This window comes from Ovis aries, chromosome 22, assembly GCF_016772045.2.
Source record: "Ovis aries strain OAR_USU_Benz2616 breed Rambouillet chromosome 22, ARS-UI_Ramb_v3.0, whole genome shotgun sequence".
NCBI classification, from domain to species: Eukaryota; Metazoa; Chordata; class Mammalia; order Artiodactyla; family Bovidae; genus Ovis; species Ovis aries.
The window spans coordinates 8568825-8593693 of NC_056075.1; the positions used below are offsets into that span (position 1 = coordinate 8568825).

The 24869-nt window shown below is 42.9% G+C and overlaps 1 protein-coding gene across 49 annotated transcripts in view; it reads right to left on the bottom strand.

Annotated features, from left to right (window-relative positions):
* Window positions 1–24869, bottom strand: part of SGMS1 (sphingomyelin synthase 1) — a 335256-nt gene that overhangs the window by 96173 nt on the left and 214214 nt on the right. For 4 of the 49 annotated variants that reach the window (XM_060404917.1, XM_060404915.1, XM_060404920.1 and 1 more), the window contains one exon: window positions 15306–23188. The exons of the other annotated variants lie outside the window; for them this stretch is intronic. The gene's annotated coding sequence lies outside the window, so the exon portion shown is untranslated. The remainder of the gene's footprint in view (window positions 1–15305; window positions 23189–24869) is intronic. 49 annotated transcript variants of the gene reach the window in all.

Consider the following 24869-nt stretch of genomic DNA (forward strand, 5'->3'; position numbering starts at 1 on the left):
AATTTATCATGAGATAAATAATGTATCACTATCTCAGAACCACCCCTGCTGTCTAGAAGCTAAATGAAGAGGGGCTACAATGTAGGAAATGAAGTGCTCTGGCCACTAGGCATGAACACATCAAGCTGACTAGAGCATTCTAAAGTCATTTCTTCACTCAAGCTCATTACTCCTGCACATCTCTTACTAGAATTTCTTGCTCCTCCTGGTCTCCATCCATAAATTCAATACACAGTGTTTCATTTCAGGAACTGTGCTAGGTGCTACGACACAGAAGTGAGAATTACCCATGGTGTCTGGCCACCAGGAATGATCTCATCAAGTGGCTAAATTTGGCATTTATAGATAGGGCTGTTCATTACCTCACCAGCTCTTAAGAGACCCAATAAATTACTGAGGACCTAGGCAAATTTGGAGGTTGGAAGGACACCAATACCCATTACTCCTTCTGAGTGGTCTCGGTGTGTCAGATGGCATGGGGTTTCCAGGGCTAGAAGACACACTCTCCCAAACCACAACTACTAGGGCTTAGACATAGCACGGAGTATGGCCAACTTTTCTAAATTTCCACTCTTCTTTCATTTCTTAAAAAAAAAAAAAAAGTTTTCTATTCCTTACAGCAACAATGTTTTAATGAACACTGAAAGACAGGATATAACAGGAGAAAAAAATATTTGCAATACATATATAAAAGGACTAATTTCCCTAATTTAAAATGAGCTCATATAAATCAATTTGACAGAGATAAAGAACCCTATAGGGAAGAAGAGGAAAAAGAGGGGGAAGAGGAAGAAGACAGTCCAAAATAAAGCACAAGAGCGGACAATTTACAGAAAGAAATTCAAATGCTCAACAAACCTATGGGAAGATATTAAACCTGTAATTAAAGATAAGCAAGTGAATACACAGATAACATTTTTAACTTATCAGACTGGCAAAACTGTTACAGTCTGGTGATTTACAGGGCCTGGGAGTGGAAGATTGAGAAGGATACAACCTTGGTAAAAGACAACAAATCTCTATAGCCTTTCTGGAGTACAATTTGGTAATGTTTATCAAAGTTAAATACCAGGCCACTTCACTTATCTCCTGAAAAACCTGCATGCAGGTCAAGAAGCAACAATTAGAACTGAACATGGAACAAGGGACTTGTTCCAAATTGGGAAAGGAGTACATCAAGGCTGTATATTGTCACCCTGCTTATTTAACTTATATGCAGAGTACATCAAGCAAAATGCTAGGCTGTATGGATTACAAGCTGGAATCAAGACTGCCAGGAGAAATATCAACCTCAGATACACAGATGATACCACTCTAATGTCAGAAAGTGAAGAGGAACTAAAGAGTCTCTTTATGAAGGTGAAAGAAGAGAGTCAAAGAGTTGGCTTAAAACTCAACATTCAAAAAACTAAGATCATGGCATACTGTCCCATCACTTCATGGCAAATAAAAGGGGAATAAATGGAGACCATGACCGATTTTATTTTCTTGGGCTCCAAAATCACCGTGGACAGTGACTGCTGCTGCTGCTAAGTCACTTCAGTTGTGTCTGACTCTGCAACCCCATAGACGGCAGCCCACCAGGCTTCCCCGTCCCTGGGATTCTCCAGGAAAGAACACTGGAGTGGGTTGCCATTTCCTTCTCCAATGCATGAAAGTGAAAAGTGGAAGTGAAGTCGCTCAGTCGTGTCCAGCTCTTAGCAATCCCATGGACAGCAGTCTACCAGGCTCCTCTGTCCATGGGATTTTCCAGGCAAGAGTACTGGAGTGGGGTGCCATTGCGACTGTATCCATGAAATTAAAAGGCAATTGCTCCTTGGAAGGAAAGCTATGACAAACCTAGACAGTGTATTAAAAAACACAGACATCACTACCAACAAAGGTCCATACAGTCAAAGCTATGATTTTTCCAATAGTTACACAGGGATGTGAGAGTTAAACTATGAAGGCTGAGTGCTGAAGAATTGATCCTTTTGAACTCTGGTGATGGAGAAGACTCGTGAGAGTACCTTGGATAGTGAAAGTCACTCAGTTGTGTCTGACTCTTTGCGACCCCACGGACTATACAGTCCATGGAATTCCCCAGGCCAGAATACTGGAGAGGGTCGCTGTTCCCTTCTCCAGGGGATCTTCCCAGCCCAGGGATAGAACCAAGGTCTTCCACATTGCAGGCAGATTCTTTACCAGCTGAGCCACCAGGAAAGTCCAAGAATCCTGGAGTGGGTAACCCACTGCTTCTCCAGCAGATCTCCCCAACCCAGGAATCAAACTGGGGTCTCCTGCACTGCAGGCAGATTCTTTACCAGCTGAGCCACCAGGAAAGCCCTTACAGCAAGGAGATCAAACCAGTCAATCCTAAAAGAAATCAACCCTGAATATTCACTGGAAAGAATGATGCTGAAGCCGAAGATTCAATACTTAGGCCGCCTGATATGAAGGGCTAACTCACTGGAAAAGACCCTGCTTCTGGGAAAGACTGAGGGCAAGATGAGACAGGAATGACAGGGGATGAGGTGGGTAGACAGAATCACCAACTCAATGGACATAAATCTGAGCAAACTCTAGGAAACAGTGAAGGATAGGGAAGCCTCGCATGCTGCAGTCCATGGGATCCCCAAGAGCTGCACACAAGTAAGTGACTGAATAATAACAAAGTTAAAAATGCACTTATTCTCTGACTTAGCAATCTCACTATTAGGAATGTAACCTACTGATATATCAGCAGGATGTTTACTTGCAAAAAGGCAAACTACAGTAACTCCACTAGGAAACCACAACTCCTCCCCACAAATACCTGGCAGTTACTAAACTAGCTAGAATTAAGCCACAGGTAAAACCAATTACTACACACCCATAGTGTGGATAAATAATGAAAGCTTAACCATATCATATTAAAGTGAATAAGGAAGAGATCCGTACGTTGATGGGAAGGAGCTCTAAAACACACACACACACACACACACACACACACACACACACACACATACACACACAGGAAAAATACCCACAACTGTACAGAAAATGTGTAATTGAATCCTTTTATGAAAAAAATGTGAAAAGCAGAGACAGACAGATACAGATATATGCCAAAAACATTTTTCCCCTGGAAGAAACCACAAGAAACGTAACAGTTACATTGAGGAGAGGCTTTTCCTTCTCTTTTTGCACCTTCTGGTATCATTTGCATGCTAACCACGTACATGCACTGTTTCTTATTTATCTTCAACATCAGCATGGGTTACCTAAATTTAAGATTATGGGCAGTTATCTCTCTATACATTGTTTTTCAATAAAATCTAATTTTTAAAAAATTTAAAGTCTGAACCTCTGGAAACATATTTAATGAGCTAAACATTTCTTTAGGAGAGTTCTGAGGGAGAAAAACACACCAAAATAAAAAGGCAAATAGAGAAAATGAAAGCAGCACAGAGGGATCAAGTACCAACTTGGGTTCAAGGCAAAGGCTGAGCATTTGTCCCTTTCAAATGTTTTAAACAAAATGATAAATTATGCATTGCATGGTGTTGGGGGCAAGAGACTGCCATGAAATGCAGTAGTTCAAAGCTACGGAACACAGAAAGCAACCTGGAGGGAAAATCTTTAAAAAGCTTTCCTGGAAGGTCTATTCTTCCAAATTCACAAGAAAGCAGTAAAGAAATGCACTAACAAACCAAATAAAACACCCAGTACAGACAAATAAAAACATAACCCTATATTATACTGTGACATCCTTTGGCAAATATTTATAAAGCCTCAGAAATAAATCTCAAATTGAATTATTTCACGTTATTATAATTCAGAGGATGAGAGGGTTAGATAGCACCCCTGACTCAGTGGACGTGAAACTAAGCAAACTCTAGGAGACAGTAGAGGACAGAGGAGCCTGGCGTGTTGTATGTAGTCCAGGGGGCTGCAAACATGACTTAGCGATGGAACAACAATTATAATTCTAGGTCAGAACAAACATCTTCACATGCATTAAACAAAAAGCACGGGATGTCATCTGGCTGGATGACATTTCATAAATGGCACCAACTTATCCATGTATTTATCCAAGGTTTAAGAGGCAAACCATAAAAAAGAAAAGGAAAGAAACAATCTTCAGCACCCTTAGTGATAAGTCACTATATGGATAACACAGGTAATCAAACTACATAGTGTTCAAAGCTTGAGGATGTGAATTACTGCCCACACAGCATGGGGCTGCCAAGGAGCACAACGGACCCAGGAGGCACAGGGCCTTCCTCCCAGCAGTGTCCTTCTGGTGTCTTCTACCAACAGTGGTTAACAACATCATGCAAGTGAGCTAGCAAAAAAGGATTTCAGGGGTCCAGATCCATGTCTGCAGATCAGGCAGTAAAGTGTGAGCCTGCGGCTGACAAGCATTAAACCGATAACTGGCATAAGGAGGGGGAAAAGCCCACCCTTTTCTCAGAATTTTATTTTTCTTTCATTCAATCAGGCAATTAACATTCTGCAATTCTGTCTCTGTTTGCATGGCCTTAAACTTACCTATATGCTCTCATCCCCAGTTGCTCACTTCTAAAAAACAATATATATATATATAATTTTGCTATCTATAATATAGTGCTGTGAGGATTAAATTAAGCTAGCATAGGCGAAACACAAATCCAGCACCCAGCCCACAGTACCTGACATGCCTTTAGTTATCTACACCTGGCACTCGGACACATGGAGAACCTGAGCCCTAATCTGCTGAGTACTCCAGGCTCCAAGATCAGGAGATCTGTTCAGCAAACAAATATAGCTAGAAAGGGAGACAAGAAAAATCCGACATTTCTATTCCTCACTTTTCAAGTTATTCCTCCAACAAAACTCTAAGAAACAGTCATAGAAGGGCAGAAGATAAGAAGTTCTATGATTTGTTGATTGTATTAAAACTGTTTTCCCACTTAGATGAAAATTACTTTGAGGGAAAAAAGTGTGGTTCTCCCTAGAGGATCTCCTGGTTAGATTAGACCCGTGTAATTAATTGTAAGCTTAAATTCCATGTCATGGAAAAAAAGGACTTTTTTGGAGTATGAGAGAAGGAAGGAAAAGAACAGCAGGGGAAGGCACTCTCTGGTAGGTCAAGAACTGCCATCACCCTGCCCCACTCCGTCCCTTTCTCACATGAACATGGCCACCAAAGCCCACCGAGTCTACCCCACAGACTGCTCCTCAATGGAGCATGTCCCCTCCTGCTTGGAACCGCTGTCGCTGCCTACACCCTGGCCTTCAGAGGGCGTCATGTGGGTCATTACAATCCAGGGAGGTGTAAGAGCCTCCCTGCCATCAGAGCTTCTCGGCTTAAAAACAAACTTGTATGATGTTATTTAATCACCCCCATGACACCACCATCGTCCTATAGGAGACCACTCTACCTGCCTCTGAATTTTGGTCTGCCTCAGTGGCTCAAGGAACCCCAAAGTGCCAGGCTTACACAACAGCTGTGAAGCAAAGAGAAGGCCCAACCATGGTGAGCAGCTGTAAGGAAACTAATACCGCCACACAGCATAGTGCAGATAACGAAACGTACAGGTTTAGGTCAGCACTCTCCACAATGGTCTCCTGTTAGGAAAAACAGCCAAATGCTTTCAATTATGATTCCTAACCATACGCCCATTCACTTGGTGAACATACATTTATCGAATACTTTCTTTATGCTGGGTGCAAATTTACTGTTATCATAAATCATCACATGAGTCAGGACAGTAGTGGGCTCAGTGTAGAAAATCTCTGAGATTAGAATACATTTTAAAATATTGCGAGAAAAAGTCAAAGCTAGACAGCGTACCAAGAATTGATTTCTATAATACCAGGAATTACATTTCTGTATAATCAGTGTCTAGAATTTTTAGTTGCTGGGGGCTGTTCTTTTCAGAGGCCTCTGCTTTCCTCTAGTTGGGGCCAAAATGACAAACTGCAGGGATTCTGAGAAGCTAGCCCTTGTGATAAGTAGGCTCATCCAGACATTTATTTATGAGACCCTAACGAACTCCCCAGATTGTTCCTACCCTGGTTCCCTACCTCCAGGCCCTCCCCGCTCCTGCTCTTCTTCTTACTCATGTTACTATCGTCCTAGGTTCCTCATCCTTCCTACCCTCTAGGAGAGGGCACTGGCAAGCGCAAACATATTCTTTAAAAAAAGAAAGAAAGAAAAGTTTTCTGAGAAACACATCTTCCAGAGAATGTAAGTTGTGAACCAATCTGTCAAAAACCTAAACATGTACCCACCATGTGCCAGGGGCCCGAAGTACCTAGATGCTTGCAACACAGTCCCTGCTGCCAAGGACTTCCAGTTCCTCTCCAGAGAGAAACACAGAAAGCAATCCGGTAAGTGCTGTGCAGAAAACTGCACCACTGTGCATGCCTGCTGGGGGCCACCTTTGGAGGTCACCTTATATATAACAGCTGTCTCTATCAACAGATACCAGCTGAGTCAGCCCTGGGCTAACAGATCCATCCCTTCTGGTCCCCAACTCTGCAGAGTCACAGGGAATCAACCTGCTGGATTCAACCAACAGGAGGCAGAGGCAGAAGGCGGAGAACAGAGCGGACGGCAAAGTGGAACACTTCTCACCTTTCTATCTGCTAGTATCTGCCGATATCTTTGGTTCTCCTCTGGGGCTTTGGCTCTTATCGGCCCCTGAGCTTCAGTAACAGCCTCCACGACCAGTCCCTCCAGCCTGAGGATAGTCGTGACTTATCTCTAGGTTTCTTCCTCGGGCTTCTGCTGCACCGTGACCTATGGAGGAACTTCACTAAATACCCTCAACTGTCAACAAAATGGCTTCTGTTTTCCTACTTAGTCCCTGAGGAACCAGTTACGTTATAATGTGCTGATAATTCACCTTGACTCCAAAGCAGTCATGCTCTGCTGGAATTCAAAATTGAAACTGGAGGAAAACTAGGGTTTTCGATAATATACCTTCATTTGGCCTAAAAGACTCGACTGCTAGATCCTAGAAATGTTTTGGTTTACATAGGAATTGCTTAGAGATGGAGCCAGTACAGAGGAAAATGGATCCAATGCTTTCTTACAGCTGAATCATCTTCCTGGGGTGAACTGATGAAAATGTTCTCTATCTGCTCCACCCCACGATGGCAGCCACCAGGCAGGTAGCTCCTGAGTTCTTGGATGCGGTTAGCATGACTAAGAACAGAATGTTTCATTTAACTGTATTTAAATACCCACACGTGGCCAGGGGCTACAGTGCTGGCCAGCAGAGGCCTAGCATACGGTCGTCTCTGTGGTGGGGAAGGACTCCTGCTGTGCGTGCTTTTGTGGACTTTGGTGGGGACCCGGTGGCACAGACAGAAACACAGGAACTGTAGAACTATCAGCCTTTTGGTTCATTCTATTCACAGTGTAAAAATCTAACCACCTCTGGCCTACCTTATCCCCAGCCACAGAAGCACACAATTTACTCAGAGACCTTGGTGAACAAATTTTTTAGAGAATAAACCTCCTTTAAACACAATGACAGCTTGAGAATGAAGGTCTGAGGAAATGTGGGTTGTTGGGAAGTATAGGCTTTACTCCAGTAAGAGGAGGAGCTCTGGAATTGTAAGTAATCGAATTCTTGCTCTGTGTTCCCTATTTTTCAACCCACTGGGAACTACCCCATGCTTATTCCGCCCCATGCTAATTTCCTGTTGTCCCAGCCCGATCCTTACTCTCTTTCCAAGAGGATTCCTCTTGTCTTCCTGGGACTGTGCAGTAGCCACATGACATACCTTCATCTACCCCGGTGCTGCTGCAACTGTGAAAGACATTCCCTTTGATAAAGACCAGCCATGACTAACTTCTGGGTTAGAAACATTCCCTTTCACATGTCTGGCCTTTACACGGACATCATCAGCATAAATGACATCAGGCTCCTGCTTCTCCTGAGAATTCTCCTCCTGGAAGTAAATGCTAAAGATTTCAGAAGGTGACTCTCCCAGGCTGGCAGACTGGTATCATCCAACCATGCCTCAGCAGCACACAATCACTTCCTATCAAAAGTACTTAACTTCAGGGAATCGCTCAGTATATCTATTGGAATATAATAATATTAAAAGGATAGTTTTACGTTAATAGATTTCACAAGTACCACAGCTTCTGGAACCCAAATGCCCCCAAAGAACTGGCCATGTTATCCTGAGAAATAAATAGAAGTATGCTTTATAAATCACAAGAATCTTAGCCATATTAAATCACACTGCAAAACGCTGCTGTGAAATGCTGGCTATGAACTGCTTTGACTGGGGACTTTTGTAATTGTTTAGTAATTTGTGCCATCTAAATGAGAATTATAGGATATGCTAACTAGCAAAGTAGGAATTAGTTTGCACTGTAATTGTAACAATAACAATGTACTCTAGTTAGCTTTATTCATGTTTACGTGACTCACTAGCAAGAGACCACTCATTTCCAGCATGATAAAGCACTGTTAAACTCATTTTTCTTCTCATTTTCAAAAATGCAAAAAAGATACTACCATTAGGATGGGCATCACCTTCTTACGTTGCTGGTCATACAGAAAAGGGTACTCAGGGCAAAGACAAACACTGGAGAATCCAGCTAGTCTCTACAGAGTACCATCATCTTGGAGTGGACTTGCCACAGTTCAAGGCTGACCCCTGAATGTTGCAACTCCTAAATGTGATCAGGAGATGGCTCAGGCTAACCACGCTCAGGGTGACATTCAAGTAAAAACATCAATTTAATACCATCATGTAGACCAGATGTTGGATGCTGATATGTGCTGATCCTGTCTCCCAAAAAGCATAATTCACAAGGAACCCAAAGTAGAATCAGAAGAATGCCTCAGAGGCACAGAAGGGCTTCTGTGGCTTCCTGGGTGGCCTGACACTGCACGTGAGTGTTCAGGTAGGCTCAGGGGTGTTCAGTGACGAGGGCAAGATTACAGTCTAAGTCAGGTTTGGAACCTAACCAACTGATGTCAACCCACAGATGGCCCCACCACTGGGGTCAGATCCACAGGCAGATCCAGTGATGCTATATGAGGGGCAGGGGACCTTCTCCAATAGGAAGGCCAACCTGACCTCTCCAAGTTTCACTCCACTGAACTCCCCTTCAAAGGGATCCTTTTTCAGACTAAGATGTCAGTACCTTTGACTAAGCTATAATTTTACCCTAGAAGCCATTTAATCTCTTTACTTACTTCACCTATCTTTTCTGTGATCCATTCATTATAGAGCTATTTTACAGTTTCTTTTGGGGTCTCATCTTTTAATTCAGGTCAGAAAGCAGAAGGGATCTCCCTGCTGGCCTTCATGTATGGTATGCACACCACACTTAGGGTAGAAGCCGATGATTTCACAGGGAGATGAAGGTTTTAGGAATTTCAGGAAAGGGGGATGGACTGCTTTAAAAAAAAAAAAAAAAAACTCCACTCACAACTTATATTGAAAGACATACATTTTTTAAAAATCATTAAATGCCAAAAATACAAACTAACAGGCCTTAGACATGGAGGGTGAGCTATCCTGTTGCACTCTACTTTGACATTTTAAATCCCTTTGTTCCTTTTAGGTCGAAAATTTGTTGGGGTCTTTTGGTGAGATTCTAGTTTCAAGACTCAAAGAAATCTATCTTAGATCTGTTGACTCAGCACAAGGTTAAAAGTTGGATTTTGGTACCCACTACTGCACAGTTTCACTAAGCTGATGCCCAGGGGCCTTTGCAAACCCATAATCAGCCTGCCAACACTTTCCACAACACTTTCAGCAGCTTATGGAATTTTCTGGTCTCACCCACATGGGAGAAATCAACATGATATATCCAAGGATGGAGCAATCATCTAAGCTGTCTCAAGAATTGTGGTCACTGGTACTATCTAAAATTGTGATGCCTCTGTTAACCTCATTTAGTTTATTATTAACCTGACTTTCCATTTGGCTTGACTATCAAACTCTTGCCCCAAAGTGGTATGCAATTTTGTGTAACCAGTTCAAGATTCTCCATTAGAATCACTGAGTTTTCACCAAGACTGTTTATCAAGCAATTCAAGAGCAGCTGGAGAGACCACGAGGGTCTGGAACACCACCTTCTATTTCTGTACCATCAGCAGGGTTAAGCAAGCTTGAAGGTTAGCTTAATGTAAGCCTCCAAGCACTAACAGGGTTTAGTCTGGGTTATAAATTTCTCCTAAGTGTAAGTTGGTCCTCAAGTCATTCCCTTCCACGTGCCACTGAGGCTTGGCTGCTACACTTCACTTCGGGGCTGCCATCACTCTCAGGGTGTCAGCCAGCCACGAGTTCTCCCTGCCGCTCCAAGGAGGAAAGTCTCCTGATGCCCACAGAGGCCAGCTGTCGGGGGACTAACACCTTCTCCATCTAAGGGCTCAGCTCATGTGTTTATGTGAGTTTTAAACAATTCAGTTCCAATGCAGTGAAGACTGTGAGAAAAAAATTAGGAAGTAACCTCTCTTTAAAAAATCACTAACTTCCACTCTCCAACCTGAGCAAGAGCCTCTTTCTAACTCAGGGAACCTTTCATTACTACCTCCTTGAGAGATGAACATTGCTACAAAGCATTCTGCTTTTACAAGGTAGACATAGCAGGTGGGTTATATACACTTGGGGATCTTTCAATCCAAACCTTATTTCTCTCTTTCTCTCTCTCTCTCTCTCACACACACACACACAGTGAAACTCACAAGTCAAAGACATTAACTTTCAACAGATTTTAGGGATATGCTAAAGAAACCTGCCCCAAATCACACAGCTAGTTAAACTGGAAGGGCTGAGTCTCAAGCACATACTTACCAGATTCTCAAACCACCATAATCTCTCTCTCCCTGGAATGGAGCAAGTGATACTTTACTGTGTCGCTGCTGATAAAATGTATATGTTGTACTCATCTGCAGATTTCAGAATACGTTAACTCTCAAAGGCCCTTTCATAAATATACTCTTCAAGCTACTTTGTGATGTTGCTAAAGCCAAGATCAGTACTCAGATTTCACAAAGAGAAACACATATATTGAAGAGGTAAGCCGGGGTCTCTCAAATGTTGGCACTTTCGACATTTGAAAAGGATAGCTGTCAGTTTGGGGCCGTCCTGTGCGTTGCAGGATGTCAGCAGCATCCCTGCTCTCTACCTGCTAAATACCAGCAGCACTCTTCCCACCCTAGCTGTGTCCATCAAAACTACGACCAATGTGTCCTGAGGGGTAACTCACACACCATGGAGAGCCACGGTGTTAAAGACTGCACTGATAACCAGAAAAGAATCCCATTAAATCCTAGTTTAATGGAGACCTCTTTTATACCAAGCTACGATTCCTTCAGAGAAAGCACTTGGACTGGATGAAGTGTCTCAGAATTCAGAAGTGATCACCTGTCAGTATATGACTACTGCCTCGAAGCTGTTACACTACGGTACACATCCTTAGCATCTTTAACCACTGTTCATAGAGCTTCTAGAGCCTCTCCAAAAGCCTGATTACTCCATTCTGGACACATACTTAAACATAAACCCAGAAATAGGCACAACACTGCCACAGGAGAAAAAGCAGTAGCAACAAAGAAGACTAAATTGGCACACCCAATTTATGGTCAGGCTCTGTTTTTAAGCAGTTGGGTTGAATAATCTGATTTGATCCTTACCATCTTCAACAGCCATGTGAAGGAAGTAGTATCACCTGATTTTATGAATGAAGAGACTGAGGCAAAGAGCACTCAAATAACTTGCCCAAGATCAGGCTCCAAAACCCCTGTTCTGAACCAGTATCAACAGGACTTCAGAGAACTGTGGGGTTATCACCTCCTAGGTTCTAAACTCTCTGTCTCCACGAGTGAGTTCTGTTGTCCAGTTGTAGCAAATGCCCTCAGCAAGGCATACTGTGGGCACCTTATTCAAGTCTGAGGTGACTCTACTGATAATCCCTCCTTGGGTATGACAAGACACAAACCCACTTACTGACACTGCTGTCCACCCCGTATTTGTCCATCTTGAGTAAGGAACACACAGCACGCTGTGAAATGTTTTGCCAGAGCAGACATGCCGTATCCATAGCATGGCACGTCCACGTCCTCGTGTACTTTTTAAGTAACAGGTGGTGCAGGTGCTTAAGAATCTGCCTGCCAGTGAAGGAGGCACAAAAGATGCAGATTCCACCCCGAGGTCAGAAGATTCCCTGGAGAAGGGAATGGCAACCCACTCCTGTATTTTTGCCTGGAGAATCCCTGGACAGAGAAGCCTTGTGGGCTACAGTCCATGGGGTCACAAAAAGCTGGACACGACTGAACGCAGAGCACGCACAAGATCCAAGAAACCAAAAAGGAAATGGGGTCTATTGGAGACGAGTTATGCTACTACTGATCACCACCACTTTTGTAAAAAGTGATCCCAACTCATCTTTTAAAAAATGTGATTTACCATCCTGCTAAACAGCAATATACACTCTGCAGCTGAAGTTTCCAGAATTTACCATCTCCCCAGTTGTGAAAATCAAAGTGGACTGACACACTTCCTCCTCCCCACAATTTTCTCAAGGTCACCCCCAAATGGTTTTATCAGCACAGACGCATGTCCTTTCAACACCCTCAAGAATTCCATTCACTTAAAGCAGCTGGGGCTTCAGAGAGGTTCAAGGAGGAAGCCAAGGCACCCTTGTTTTGCTTGGGAAGGTGGGCGGGTATTCAGTGTCAAACAGATGCCAAGAACGATGAGGTGGCATGTGAGCCATATTCCATCCTGGAACAGACAATGTAGTTCTTTGTCTTCTAAGAAAGTGGCATTGTTCCGTATTATGTGGCATCCCAACAGAAGATCCCCTGGTGGCTCAATCGGTAAAGAATCTGTCTCAAATGCAGGAGATATGGGTTCAGTCTCTGGGTTGGGAATGTCACTTGAAGAAGGAAATGGCAACCCACTCCAGTATGCTTGCCTGGGGAATCCTATGGACAGAGGAGCCTGGCAGAGAGGCTCTGTGAGGTTGAAAGTCGGATCCAGCAGATGGACTCTCAGAACTGGCCACCCCTGGTGAGGCGCTCTGAGCCTACCCCATCTTCAACAATAACAGAAATCTTTAGCGTTCACAGAGCATGCTTTTCACGACCCTATCATTCCTAACAAATAGGTTCAGCACTAACCTAAATGCTAGTAGAAATCTTAAAACATTTCTCATAGCATATAAAACACTGCAGGAGTGCACTTAAGACACTCACCCACTGGATGACCATAAACTCAGGTGCTTGGTATTAAAATTAGAGAATGGCCGAGCCATACTTGGTGAGAAATAGAAGAATCTACACACACCCAACCAGCAGGGCTTTGAGAAAAGAGGAGAAAGTTCCCGCAAACCAGCAACCATGAGGCAGCCTCAGGATCAGCAGGGCTTGTGAAGAAGAGGGCTTGCTTAGCAAATACTTGTAAACGGCAAGCTTCCAAAGTAAATGCATTATTCCTGGAACCTTGATATTCTAGCACTGGGGCAATGAGGAGCTTAAAACCCCTTCGAAAATCTGCTTTGAACCCAGAACCTCCTCTGGATTACTTCACACAGAAAAATCAACACTATATTAGGAGCAATTGGGGCCACACGGGGAACAATGACAAATTCTAAATGTTACCTTGTAAACTAAATTAACCAGCTGCAAAATCTGGAGATGACGTAACCTTCTTCATCCATAAAGCAGAGCTGATAATACCTCTACCTCTCAGCATTACTGGGAAAAATGAAAATGAGGCCGCAGGTGTGAAGCATCTCACTTAAATGTTCCGGTCTGTTATAGCTACCAGGTGAAACTGGAAGCGAAATTTAGATTTAATTATCCCTTTAGATTTTAGACATCTTAGAGTTAATTAAATATTTTCCCATTCTCACCACCTGCGGGGGGTGGTGCTCTTCCAACTAGCCCAGTAGACTTATGGTCATTTCTGTCAACATCACAGTCTGTTTTCCAAAAGAAATGGGCTCCCAAGATGTCACCTTTCACTCAGAGGCCTTTGATTAGTTAAACTCAAAGCAACTGAATTTAACCATGAGCGTATGAGCACAAAAGAAGTGGAACTAGGAATTCAAAGTGCAACTGATTAAAAATTCTAGCAAACTACTTTAATTATTCCACTTGGAAGTGATTTCTTTCCAGAGGCACTTCCTTTATAGAGTTTAAAAAAGTCAGCTGCTTAAGCACTTAACTCATTCTCTCTGTTGCATTAGTTTGTATCTTCAAAAATGAAGAGTAAAGGTACTATTCATACCTTTAAAATTGGCAGGTGTAATTTCATAATTCATTTATGAAATCCTTTATGCTCTTTATGCTCTTGTGGTATCTTCAGCCTGCCTTTTTAGTACAGAGTTTCTGGTGGTGACAACAGTCACACTGTGTCCTCAATAAAACAATAATCACAGAAATAATCTGCTTCTCCTCCACCTCCTCACCTCTCTTAGAAGAAAATATTTGCCTCCACCATACAAATCGCTATGCACGTGCTGATAACTTCTTACATAAAAAGCAGTTCTAAATAAAAGCAGACTTTTCAAAGAGGCTCACTCTTCCTACGCAAATTGAAAAGTGATCAATTCAACAGAGTCAACAGACCTTAGGTCTTCTGGCTCCCGTTACAACTTAAGTAACATCTACACATATCATACACAAACAGGTGGGGCGGTGGGGGAAAGCAAGCACCACGCCTTCTTCTCAGTGTTTTCATTTCCCCAAATGCCACAAGAGTAGTTACCTGGCCACAATAAACAGAAAGCACGGCTGTGGAGTAAACACGCTCATTCCAAAATACCCGGAGCACGTGCTTTCTTCTGGCACTGCGCGCTGAGCTCACTCACCAGCTGCTCCCAATCAGGCAAAGGAGCTGGCTGAAGGACCTTTCTGTACCACGACTGGAGTTTGAGAAAGTGAGTACTTCCCCAAAACAGAGCAACCAAGCTGTTAATACAACCCCACTCTCTCAAAACCCTCCATTAAGAAAGCCTGATAACCCCAAACGGAAACCACCTCCTGGCCCCTTGACTCTCAAACGTACCCCAACAGAGCATCTGTTAGCCTACCTACCTCTACTGAGACCCCACTTTCTAAAATCAACTACCGTGTTAGAGTTTTCAGGGATCAATAGCAATTGCCTGTTTGATCATCAAAGCGCATCCAGTAAAAACTAAGAGTCCCTTAGGAGAGGGAATAGCAAAGCCTGCGATACCAAGTCTTTTCTGCAAGGCAGGGAAGGCTGTTTCTCCCAGCTTTTAACCAGGTCTCACTGTCTGAGAGTGTTACCACGCGGCCCCCAGAGAGCCTATTAATGAAGCCAAGCATCCCAGAATGAGCAGTACTTACGGTCTCCCTCCCTGGAGGCCAAGTCTCCAGAAACTTCCTGGGGCGCCAAGTCTGCGCGCGGGTACGGCGTGCTCAGGGTGCGCGCTGCCCGCCCGGGACTCCGGTGGAGAGGCGAAGGCGGCCGGGGCGCGCCGACCCCGGCCCCGGCTCCCGGGCGCGCCCGCGCCTCCGCCGGCCCGGACCGCCTTCTCCCGCGGCCTGCCGGGCGGGCGTGCGAAGACCGCGGCGCTTCGCAGCCGGCGCCCTGCCGGGCGGGCGGACAGACGTGCGGCGGGAGGATTCTCTCCGGGGGGCAGCTGCGAGCAGGCACTCCGGCTCTAACCCCAGAGGCTCCGGCAGGGAACCCGCGGGTGTGGCCGGGCAGCAGAGGGTTTTTTTTTTTTTTTTTTTTGGAATTCAGGGTGTGGCCCTCTAACACAGCAAAAAAGAAATGAGTCAGCCCGTGCGATCCTAACCAATAAGCGTGTTCACAGTCCGTTAAGGCGGAACTTGCCTTTCTTGATTTATGTCAGGTTTAGGAGACTTACAGACCTTTTGGGGTTTTTTTGTTTGTTTGTTTTTCTGTTTTTGTTTTTGAAAACTTAAGCCTTTCACAACGTCAAGAAAAACAAGGATAAATTCTGTTATGATAACTAACCTGATCAGTGGACCTATGTTAATTTCTGTTACTTAGTAAAAGTTAATTGAGTTAGGCAGCGATCCTGGATGTAATGAGCTCGGAATCTGGCGTCAGAGCAGATTGGGATCTAACCTCCAAGATTGAGATCTAACCTCTGACACTGTTTGGTCTTGCGGAGTTAATTATCAGCAATGAAGGAGATAAAATCCAGCACTTTGCTGGACAGATTATATATAATAATACAGGCAGAGTATTTGACACAGTGACACATAGAGTAGGCAGTCAGACAATGTTGTCTGTCCCTCTGAGTTGGGACTCAAAATCTCCAAACTTGTGGACAAACTGGCCCGTAATTTTTCTGTTTAAATTCTGGTTAAGTTAAAATATCCAAAAATTTTTCGAACTCAAATAGTTCTTTGGTATTTGCATGGTGTGAGTGTTCCTTATTTAAGCGGTTAAAAAAAAAAAAAACAAACCCTCAAGGAGCTTTTGGTTTAGAATTCTTGAATTTGGTGTTCTTGTTTTACCAGAGAAATTTAATTAGTAGCCAGAAAGAAAAAAAAAGGCTTAGAATTGGAATGATTCCGCTTATGCCACAGTTAAACCAACTTTTAAAAAGTAAGCGTGATTTTGGAAATATTCATTCTATCTAGGTCACTGTACCCTAAACACCATTTTGGAATAGAAAGATCGAAAAGAGAAACTTTAAGTAGTTTGAAATTGGCAAATTACAGGAGGCCACAGAACTGCTAGGTCCTGAGCACCAGTTGATTACTAGTGGGGGCAGAATTTTTACAGATGAATAATTTTTTTTATTTTTAAAATTACCAATTAAACTGTCTTGGCTTTGGAGAAGACCTAAATTTAACTTCCTTGTATTTGTTTAAAACCGATCGATCATTCCATAGGCCAGGATTTCTTTAAAATACTCTTTTAAGGCAAAGATAAAATCTCAAGGGAGATCAGGGCTCTTTATAAAATGCTGCTCTTTTCTGTGAACCGTCATGGAAGAATAGAACGCTTCACCAGGAGTCCAAAGGTCCTGTCCTCATCCCAGCTCTGCCAGTAAGTGATCAGGTATGTGGCCCTGTGTAAACTGCTTCATCTTTCTCTGCAGATTCCTAAGCAAGTTATGGCCCCAAACAGGGCAGACGCAAGATAAACCTATGACCTAACATTTAACCTTAGCAACAGGCATAGTCAGTCAGTCAGTTCAGTTCAGTTGCTCAGTCATCTGATTCTTTGAGACCCCATGAACTGCAGTCAGGCTTTCCTGTCCATCACTAACTCCTGGAGCTCACTCAAAATCATGTCCATCCAGTCAGTGATGCCATCCAACCATCTCATCCTCTGTCGTCCCCTTCTCCTGCCTTCAATCTTTCCCAGCATCAGGGTTTTTTCTAAGGAGTCACTTCTTCGCATCACATGGCCAAAGTATTGGAGCTTCAGCTTCAGCATCAGTTCTTCCAGTGAATATTCGGGACTGATATCCTTTAGGATTGCCTAGTTTGATCTCCTTGCAGTCCAAGGGACTCACATAAAATGGGCCTATATCCTAGACGATGAAACTGATAAATCTTTCTTGACTCTCATATTCCTTATAAAGCTAATTTTATGGTCTTAGACATTGTAAATTAAATTCTAGAATCATCTGTGCTCCCTCCCTCCCTATTGACAATTCACTATCACCTGGCATAATGACAGCTTCTTAATGTCTTTCATATTTGTACTGGTTTTCCATTCTGGTTCAAGTGACCCTCATGCCAGGGTCACTAAAGTTGAGTCTCCTAACTGCTGCTCCTGCTGCGAGGTCCAATCCTCTCTGCTTCCAGGACATCATTGTCACGTGATAACTGTCAGAGTCCAGCATGCCATCATATCATAAACACTTCTTCTCTCTTATCAATCAAACAAGTAGAGTTTTGTAGTAGAAATCAAGAGGAAAACATGTGTGTTGCAGGCAACTTTCTTCAAACAGTCATTGAAATTAATACTGATTTTTAGGCACATTGATTTTCTGCTTATGAAACCATTACTGTCAATTATACTAACTGAGCGACTTCACTTTCACTTTTCAAACTGATAATATGTTGGCTGTTACATCAAGAACTGTAGCTCTTTTATAGTATATGAAAGACTATATATGTGTGTGTGTGTATACATATATATAAAACCTCTGTGAATATGAGCAACTCAATAAACTTCGTGACCTTGCAGTTTAAAATGTGCAGTTGGGGACTTGCTTGGTGGCCCAGTGGTTAAACACTTCCAATGCACAGGGCATGGTTTCAGTCCCTTTTGGGGGAACTAAGATCCCACATGTTGTGAAGCATGGCCAAAAAATAAAATAAAAAATAGAATAAAATATGCAACTGTATGCATGTGTGCAGCCATACATAGATAAAAGAGGACGGGAAAGGTAACCCACACAGGAAAGAGAGAGAGACTCTAGTTGTTTTTTTTTTTTTTTTAATCTGGGATCCAGTCAAGCTGAAAATGTATACAGTGGGTGCTCCATTCAAGAAGAAGGAAGGTTCATAAATAAGTTCACCTGTGATCATAGCTCAAAGCACCTGAAAGATGTTTTCAATGATCCTTATGCTTTGGAAATAAGGACACAATTACCAACGTTATCAGAATGTTCTCACAAAAGAAAAAGGGTCACCATTTCTAGGGTATCTTTGTTGTCCAAAGTTAAAATGACAGTCTTTGTTCTTTGCAATCTATGGTTCTAAAAAAGAAACGATTAGCTCCAATCTCAGCGCCATGATGCTGCTGCTGTTTAGTTGCTAAGCTGTGTCTGACTCTTTGCGACCCCATGGACTGCAGCACACCAGGCTTCCCTGTCCTTCCCTATCTCCCAGAGTTTGCTCAAACTCATGTCCATTGAGTCAATGATGCCATCTAACCGACTCATCCTCTGCCTCACCTTTCTCCTCTTACCCTCAATCTTTCCCAGCATCTGGGGCCATGATGTTCAGTCATTCAAAAGCTGGCTTTCACCTCTTCAGCCCCCATCTTCCACTTAAAAAACCTTTGGCCAAATAATCCCACCAGCCTACTTCTTGTTCCCCTAAAGCAACAGGCACACTACCACTTCCATACCTGGGCCCACTCATGGCCTCTGTCTCTCCCACTCTCCTTAAAACTTACCACCTTTCAGATCCTCTCCAACCCCCTCCTTTTCTGGAACCCTATTGACTGGTTCAAATCCCAGGGAACTCTCCTCTCTTCCAAATGCCTACAGCTTTATTCTTTAATACCTCCATCTCAAAACTAACTTAGAGAGCCTAAGTGTCTTCCTTCTGTTTGAAATCTCTGGCTTTTCTCTTTCCGATGACAAAAGTCCATTGGAGACAGAGACAATGTTTCAGAGGCCTTGTCTCCCCAGGATCTAGCAGATTCTGAATAAATAGCTGTTGTTGATATAATGGTGTCTGAGTTATATAACAGCCACAAAGGAGAAAGAAAAACTTTCCTTTAACTGCTGACACATCGAGAATACACAAATATTATAGCTGTTCAGCCCAGTTGGCAATCAGAACCCAAGCGACAGATGTGAGTCTTTGCTCTTTACGACATGTTCCAACAGTAAAGAATGCCACTACTGAGAAAGCAAATCTGATACTTCCTAAAAGGAAGTACAGTTTACAAAAGAGTGTCAGCACATACCATCTCAGTTCCCCAAATACTAACCCACTCACAAGAACAGAGGGACTAAGTCTTTCTATCTTCCCTTTCCAATAAGGAACACATACACACATATTTGACAATCTCACCAAAGACCAATTCCTTCTTAAATAGAAATATCTTACTGTTTACCTTAAAGTACTCCTAAGCATCAAAGTTAGCACATGGCAGTTGTCCGAGGCAACATATAACTGTTAGAACCATCATAAGTTTCCATTTGCTTATATGGTTTAAAATAAAAAAGTATACGACATTTGCATTAGAGCAAGCCTCTATTCAAGAGTCATTCTCATCCATAGTCACTCATCTCTTTTGATTAGTGCTAATACAGTTCTCCTTTTATGAGATGAGAATAAACACTACCGTTGTCCTAAAAGAGCTGTGATAGATCAGCTGCCCTACTATGCAATTACATTTATTATAACTGCTCATGACAGAGACACACTTCTTAAATATTCCAAATATAAACAACCAGATTAGTTAGTTTTCTTTAACTTGCAGGTAACATGGCACTTGAAGCAGCAGAGGCAAAAGATAGAGCGACTGACTCTGTGCTTAGTCACTCAGTCATATCCAGCTCTTTGCAACCCCACAGACTGTAGCCCACCAGGCTCCTCTCTGCATGGGGTTTTGCAGGCAAGAATACTGGAGCAGGTTGCCCATTTCCTCCTCCAGCGGATCTTTCCGATGCAGGGATCGAACCCGCGTCTCCTGTGTCTCCTGCATGGCAGATAGATTGTTTACCTGCTGAGCCGCCAGGGCTAGCCACATGAAAGCCACAGGCGTGGCTGGGCTCCAGGGCCATTTCACTGTGACTCCACCAGGACAGGAGGACATCTTTGCTTCTACATGTTGGCTTTGCTCTCCCTTCCTAAAATCTGCCTTCTTCCACTTAACTCCCAGCTCTGGCACTGAGAGGGGCTATTCCATAGTTATAATCTTAAAAGTTCTGAAGAAAAACTCACACTGGTCAGCATGGGCCATGTAGCCACCCCAGGGGCCAAGGTCCCATAACTGACTAGTCTATGCTAGAACTACCTAGGTGAACTGGAGGAAAGAGCAACTAAGTTCTCCAGAAGGTGTTTACTTCCCAGAAGTAAAAAGGAGGGCTCCTTTGTCTGTCCCTGAAACATCAGCACCTATCAAGGAATTCCATTTCAAGTCTAACACAAAAGCTTATCTCAACAGTCTTCAATCTGGTAATAAATTACATTCTGAGAGTTGTTTAATGAACTCTAAAGCTAATGAACTCTTCTGTGGCACTTGAAATGCATTTCATTAGAGACCAGATGTAGAGAGACTGGCTTCTCTGGCGAGTCTTTAAAGGCCTATTTAACTCATGATTTATCTGAGGTGTAATGTTAATAGTTCTAATACGACACTCAAACCCCATTCATAACATTGTTCCTATAGGAAAATGTACTTGAAATTCCACCTATAGCAAGAAAAACGTGCAATTGAATTCATTTACTGAGGATCTAGTAATGATGGTGGCTTCCATCGTGCACATATCACTTGACATTTAACCTGTACACAGTACAGCAAGGCAGGTATTAACAACTGTACTGAACACATGAGGAAACTGAGCGTTCGAGAAGGTTTTGAAGCTTAAGGTCAATCATGAAGACGTGTCACAGCCTGCTTCAAAGCTATGAATGTCTGACCCCAGAGCTGGTGGCATCCTGTCCGATATCCATAGCAGCCAGACAAGAGTGGGCTTTTAGTTCAGGTGACTGAGAGCTGAGCTAACATTTCCAGCTCTGTGTAAATATCTAGATTTCCCTGCAGAGAAGAGAAGGAACTAGTGGGCAGTCATAGTCAATAGCCAGACATCAACTTTCTATATCTTCCCAAGAAAAGGTATTTCTCTGTGGCAAAACAAAAGAAAACATTTCTCTGGGGAAACTTCAAGTTATACAAATGCTGGTATTGACATGAAGACTGTCTGAAAATTAAGGGTCTATAGATAGTATCTTCATAGAAAATTTGTTTTGCCCTGTTGAAAAAAGATGGCACTATCTTAAGAGGGCATTTGGACAGGTGTTTTAAAAAAGATTAAAATTGCAGAAATAACTGAGGTGACTCAGTTCTGCCAAAATAAATGTGATGAATGCACTTTACAACTTGAGCTGTAAATCACATTTAAAAAATGTGTTTGGTTAAGGAGTATTTATTACATATAAGAGAATATATCTAACATATTGGTCAGGAAAAATAATAATAAAATCAACAATCATAAACCTATCACCCGACCTAAAAGCAGACCACTAGTGATAAACTACGGCAAGTCCCTGAGTGTTCCTTCCCATCTGATGGAGGTGGACAATCCCTTCCTTCTGTGCATCTTGGACAAAAAGTTTAAAACCCCTTGATTCAAGAGGGGACTTTAGTAATAAATTAACCTTGTTATGCCTTTTGAAATCAAACTCGAGAGATGGCCAGAAGTAATATGATAGAAAACAGTTTGAATTCAGTCATAAAGTAAGGGGATGGCTAGATTGTACACTGTCTTAACCTAGCAACCGCTGGCCAGACAGACTTGTAAAAGCTTCTGGTTTTACGCCATCATCCAAAGCCAGGACTAGTCATTAGTCACATTATTAGGCATGTGATCTGAAATATGACAAGTCATCTGGAAATTATTCCAAATTGAGGTAAGGTGTTACTAAGCCAAGACAAACTGGTTCTCCCATGCAGAGCCTTAAGCACATCAGATACCATAAGAAGAAGAAGAAAAAAAAGGAGCACATGGATTAACAACCATGAACCTCATATATCATATGGTGAGAACTAAAAACTTGAGAGTGGGAAAAACCAAAGAAAACAGTCAATCAGTTATTAAGACTATAATTTTGTTTTAATAGTGTGTTAAGCAACTTCTGTTGTGGGGAAAAATGGAGGTAAAGAAGTTAAAGAGTTTGCAGTCCCATGGACTGGGGCCTGTCAGGCTCCTCTGTCCATGGAATTCTCCAGGCAAGAATAATGGAGTGGGTTGCCATTTCCTCCTCCAGGGGATCTTCCCAACCCAGGGATGGAGCCCAGGTCTCCCGCATTGCAGGCGGATTCTTTACCAGCTGAGCCACAAGGGAAGCCCAAAGAGTTTACACCATATGTCACAAAGAAAGGGCACACACACGCAGTGAGCGAGTCTGTAAACTGTTTGACTAAAAACTACATACTGAGAATAAGGAAGCCTAGCACGTAGTACAATTAAATGGCACAATAAATACACGCTAAGGAAGAGATGGAGAAAGGAAGATAAGCTTAACTAAGAAAGCAACGATACTTAACGTCTTAAGGATGGCATACAACAAAACGGGGACACCTATACGAACACCTACAGACACTTTCACCAAAGCGGCACTCTCCTTCACCACCCGACACTGCCTTCTTCTATAGCCGTTAGGATTTGCTGTTGTTCAGTCGCTCAGTCGTGTCTGACTCTTTGCAACGGCACGGACTATAGCTTGCCAGGCTTTTCTGTCCATGGGGGTTTCCAGGCAAGAATACTTAAACGGGTTGTCGTTTCCTTCCTCAGAGGATCTTCCTGACCCGAGGATCAAACTCGTGTCTCCTGCATTAGATACACAGCATCCGACTGCATCAGACTTTTTAAGATTTCTAAAGACCAGGACCAAGGCTTGGATCTTTTAAACCTCTAGATGTCCAGACTTTGACATGGGACACGTTCTACAAATGTTTGAAGGAAAAGAAAAGATAAGGGTCAAGTTGGTCAACCCTAAGTACATTATTTAAATGCCTTATTTAAAGCAATAACCTCTGATGAAGGTTGGCCTCTTCAATGCAGGAGAGGGAGTGTAATACAATTGATGATGGGGAGCACTGTTTCTCAACTTCACAACAGTGCTCTCTGTACAGTGTATTTGTGTGTGTCCTAAAAGGGCGAGAGGGTGGTACTTAAGGGGTGAAAAGGGTGTATCTGTTTAGGCTAAATTATGCTGCAGTAACAAGTAAAGCCAACATTTTAGAAGCCAACAACAGAGGAAGGTTTATTTCTGACTCCTGTCTGGTTCTCTGCAGGTGAGCTGAGACTGGGCTCCATGTCCTTTTCCCTCTGGGACCAAGGCAGAAGTGGCAGCCCTAACTGGAAAAGGTTGATCTCATGCAAAGAGAGAAGAGAGATGGTAGAAGCAGGCAATTTGGATTCCATTTCTGCCTGGAAATGGCACATGCCATTGTTATTTATAAGTCCAAGGGCCAAGACAGCCATGGGGCTCAACCCTCAGTGGGTGTGACAGCATAATTCTCCCACAGGATGGAGCATGGGTAGGAAGGAACAGCAAATGTTTTGATGGTAATGTAACTTACGGCAAAGGGAATGGAAAACGGCTAGAGAAGTGTTTTCTTCCCTTCAGTAATGAGAGAAGAAGGTGTCCTATTATAAAAAGCAGTCTTCATTTCTATGGTGCTTTTCGCTGTTCTCATAAGCTTGCAGATATTGTCTCACTGTATTCTTTTTTTTTTTTCTCCCTCATTTATTTTTTTTTTTAATTTTTATTTTTACTTTATTTTACTTTACAATACTGTATTGGTTTTGCCATACATTGACATGAATCCACCACGGGTGTACATGCTATCCCAAACATGAACCCCCCTCCCACCTCCCTCCCCATAACATCCCTCTGGGTCATCTCCGTGCACCAGCGCCAAGCATGCTGTATCCTGCATCGGACATAGACTGGCGATTCGATTCTTACATGATAGTATACATGTTTCAATGCCATTCTCCCAAATCATCCCACCCTCTCCCTCTCCGAGTCCAAAGTCCGCTATATACATCTGTGTCTCTTTTGCTGTCTTGCATACAGGGTCATCATTGCCATCTTTCTAAATTCCATATATATGCGTTAGTATACTGTATTGGTGTTTTTCTTTCTGGCTTACTTCACTCTGTATAATAGGCTCCAGTTTCATCCACCTCATTAGAACTGATTCAAATGTATTCTTTTTCATGGCTGAATAATACTCCATTGTGTATATGTACCACAGCTTTCTTATCCATTCATCTGCTGATGGACATCTAAGTCGCTTCCATGTCCTGGCTCTTATAAACAGTGCTGCGATGAACACTGGGGCACACGTGTCTCTTTCAGTTCTGGTTTCCTCGGTGTGTCTCACTGTATTCTGACAGCCATCCTACTGCAATCCCAGGACTTGCCCAAGGCCCCAGTGGCGCCTGAACTGGAACCCAATTCTCGTGATCTCTCACCGAAGCAGCCTTTGAGACTTCGGTT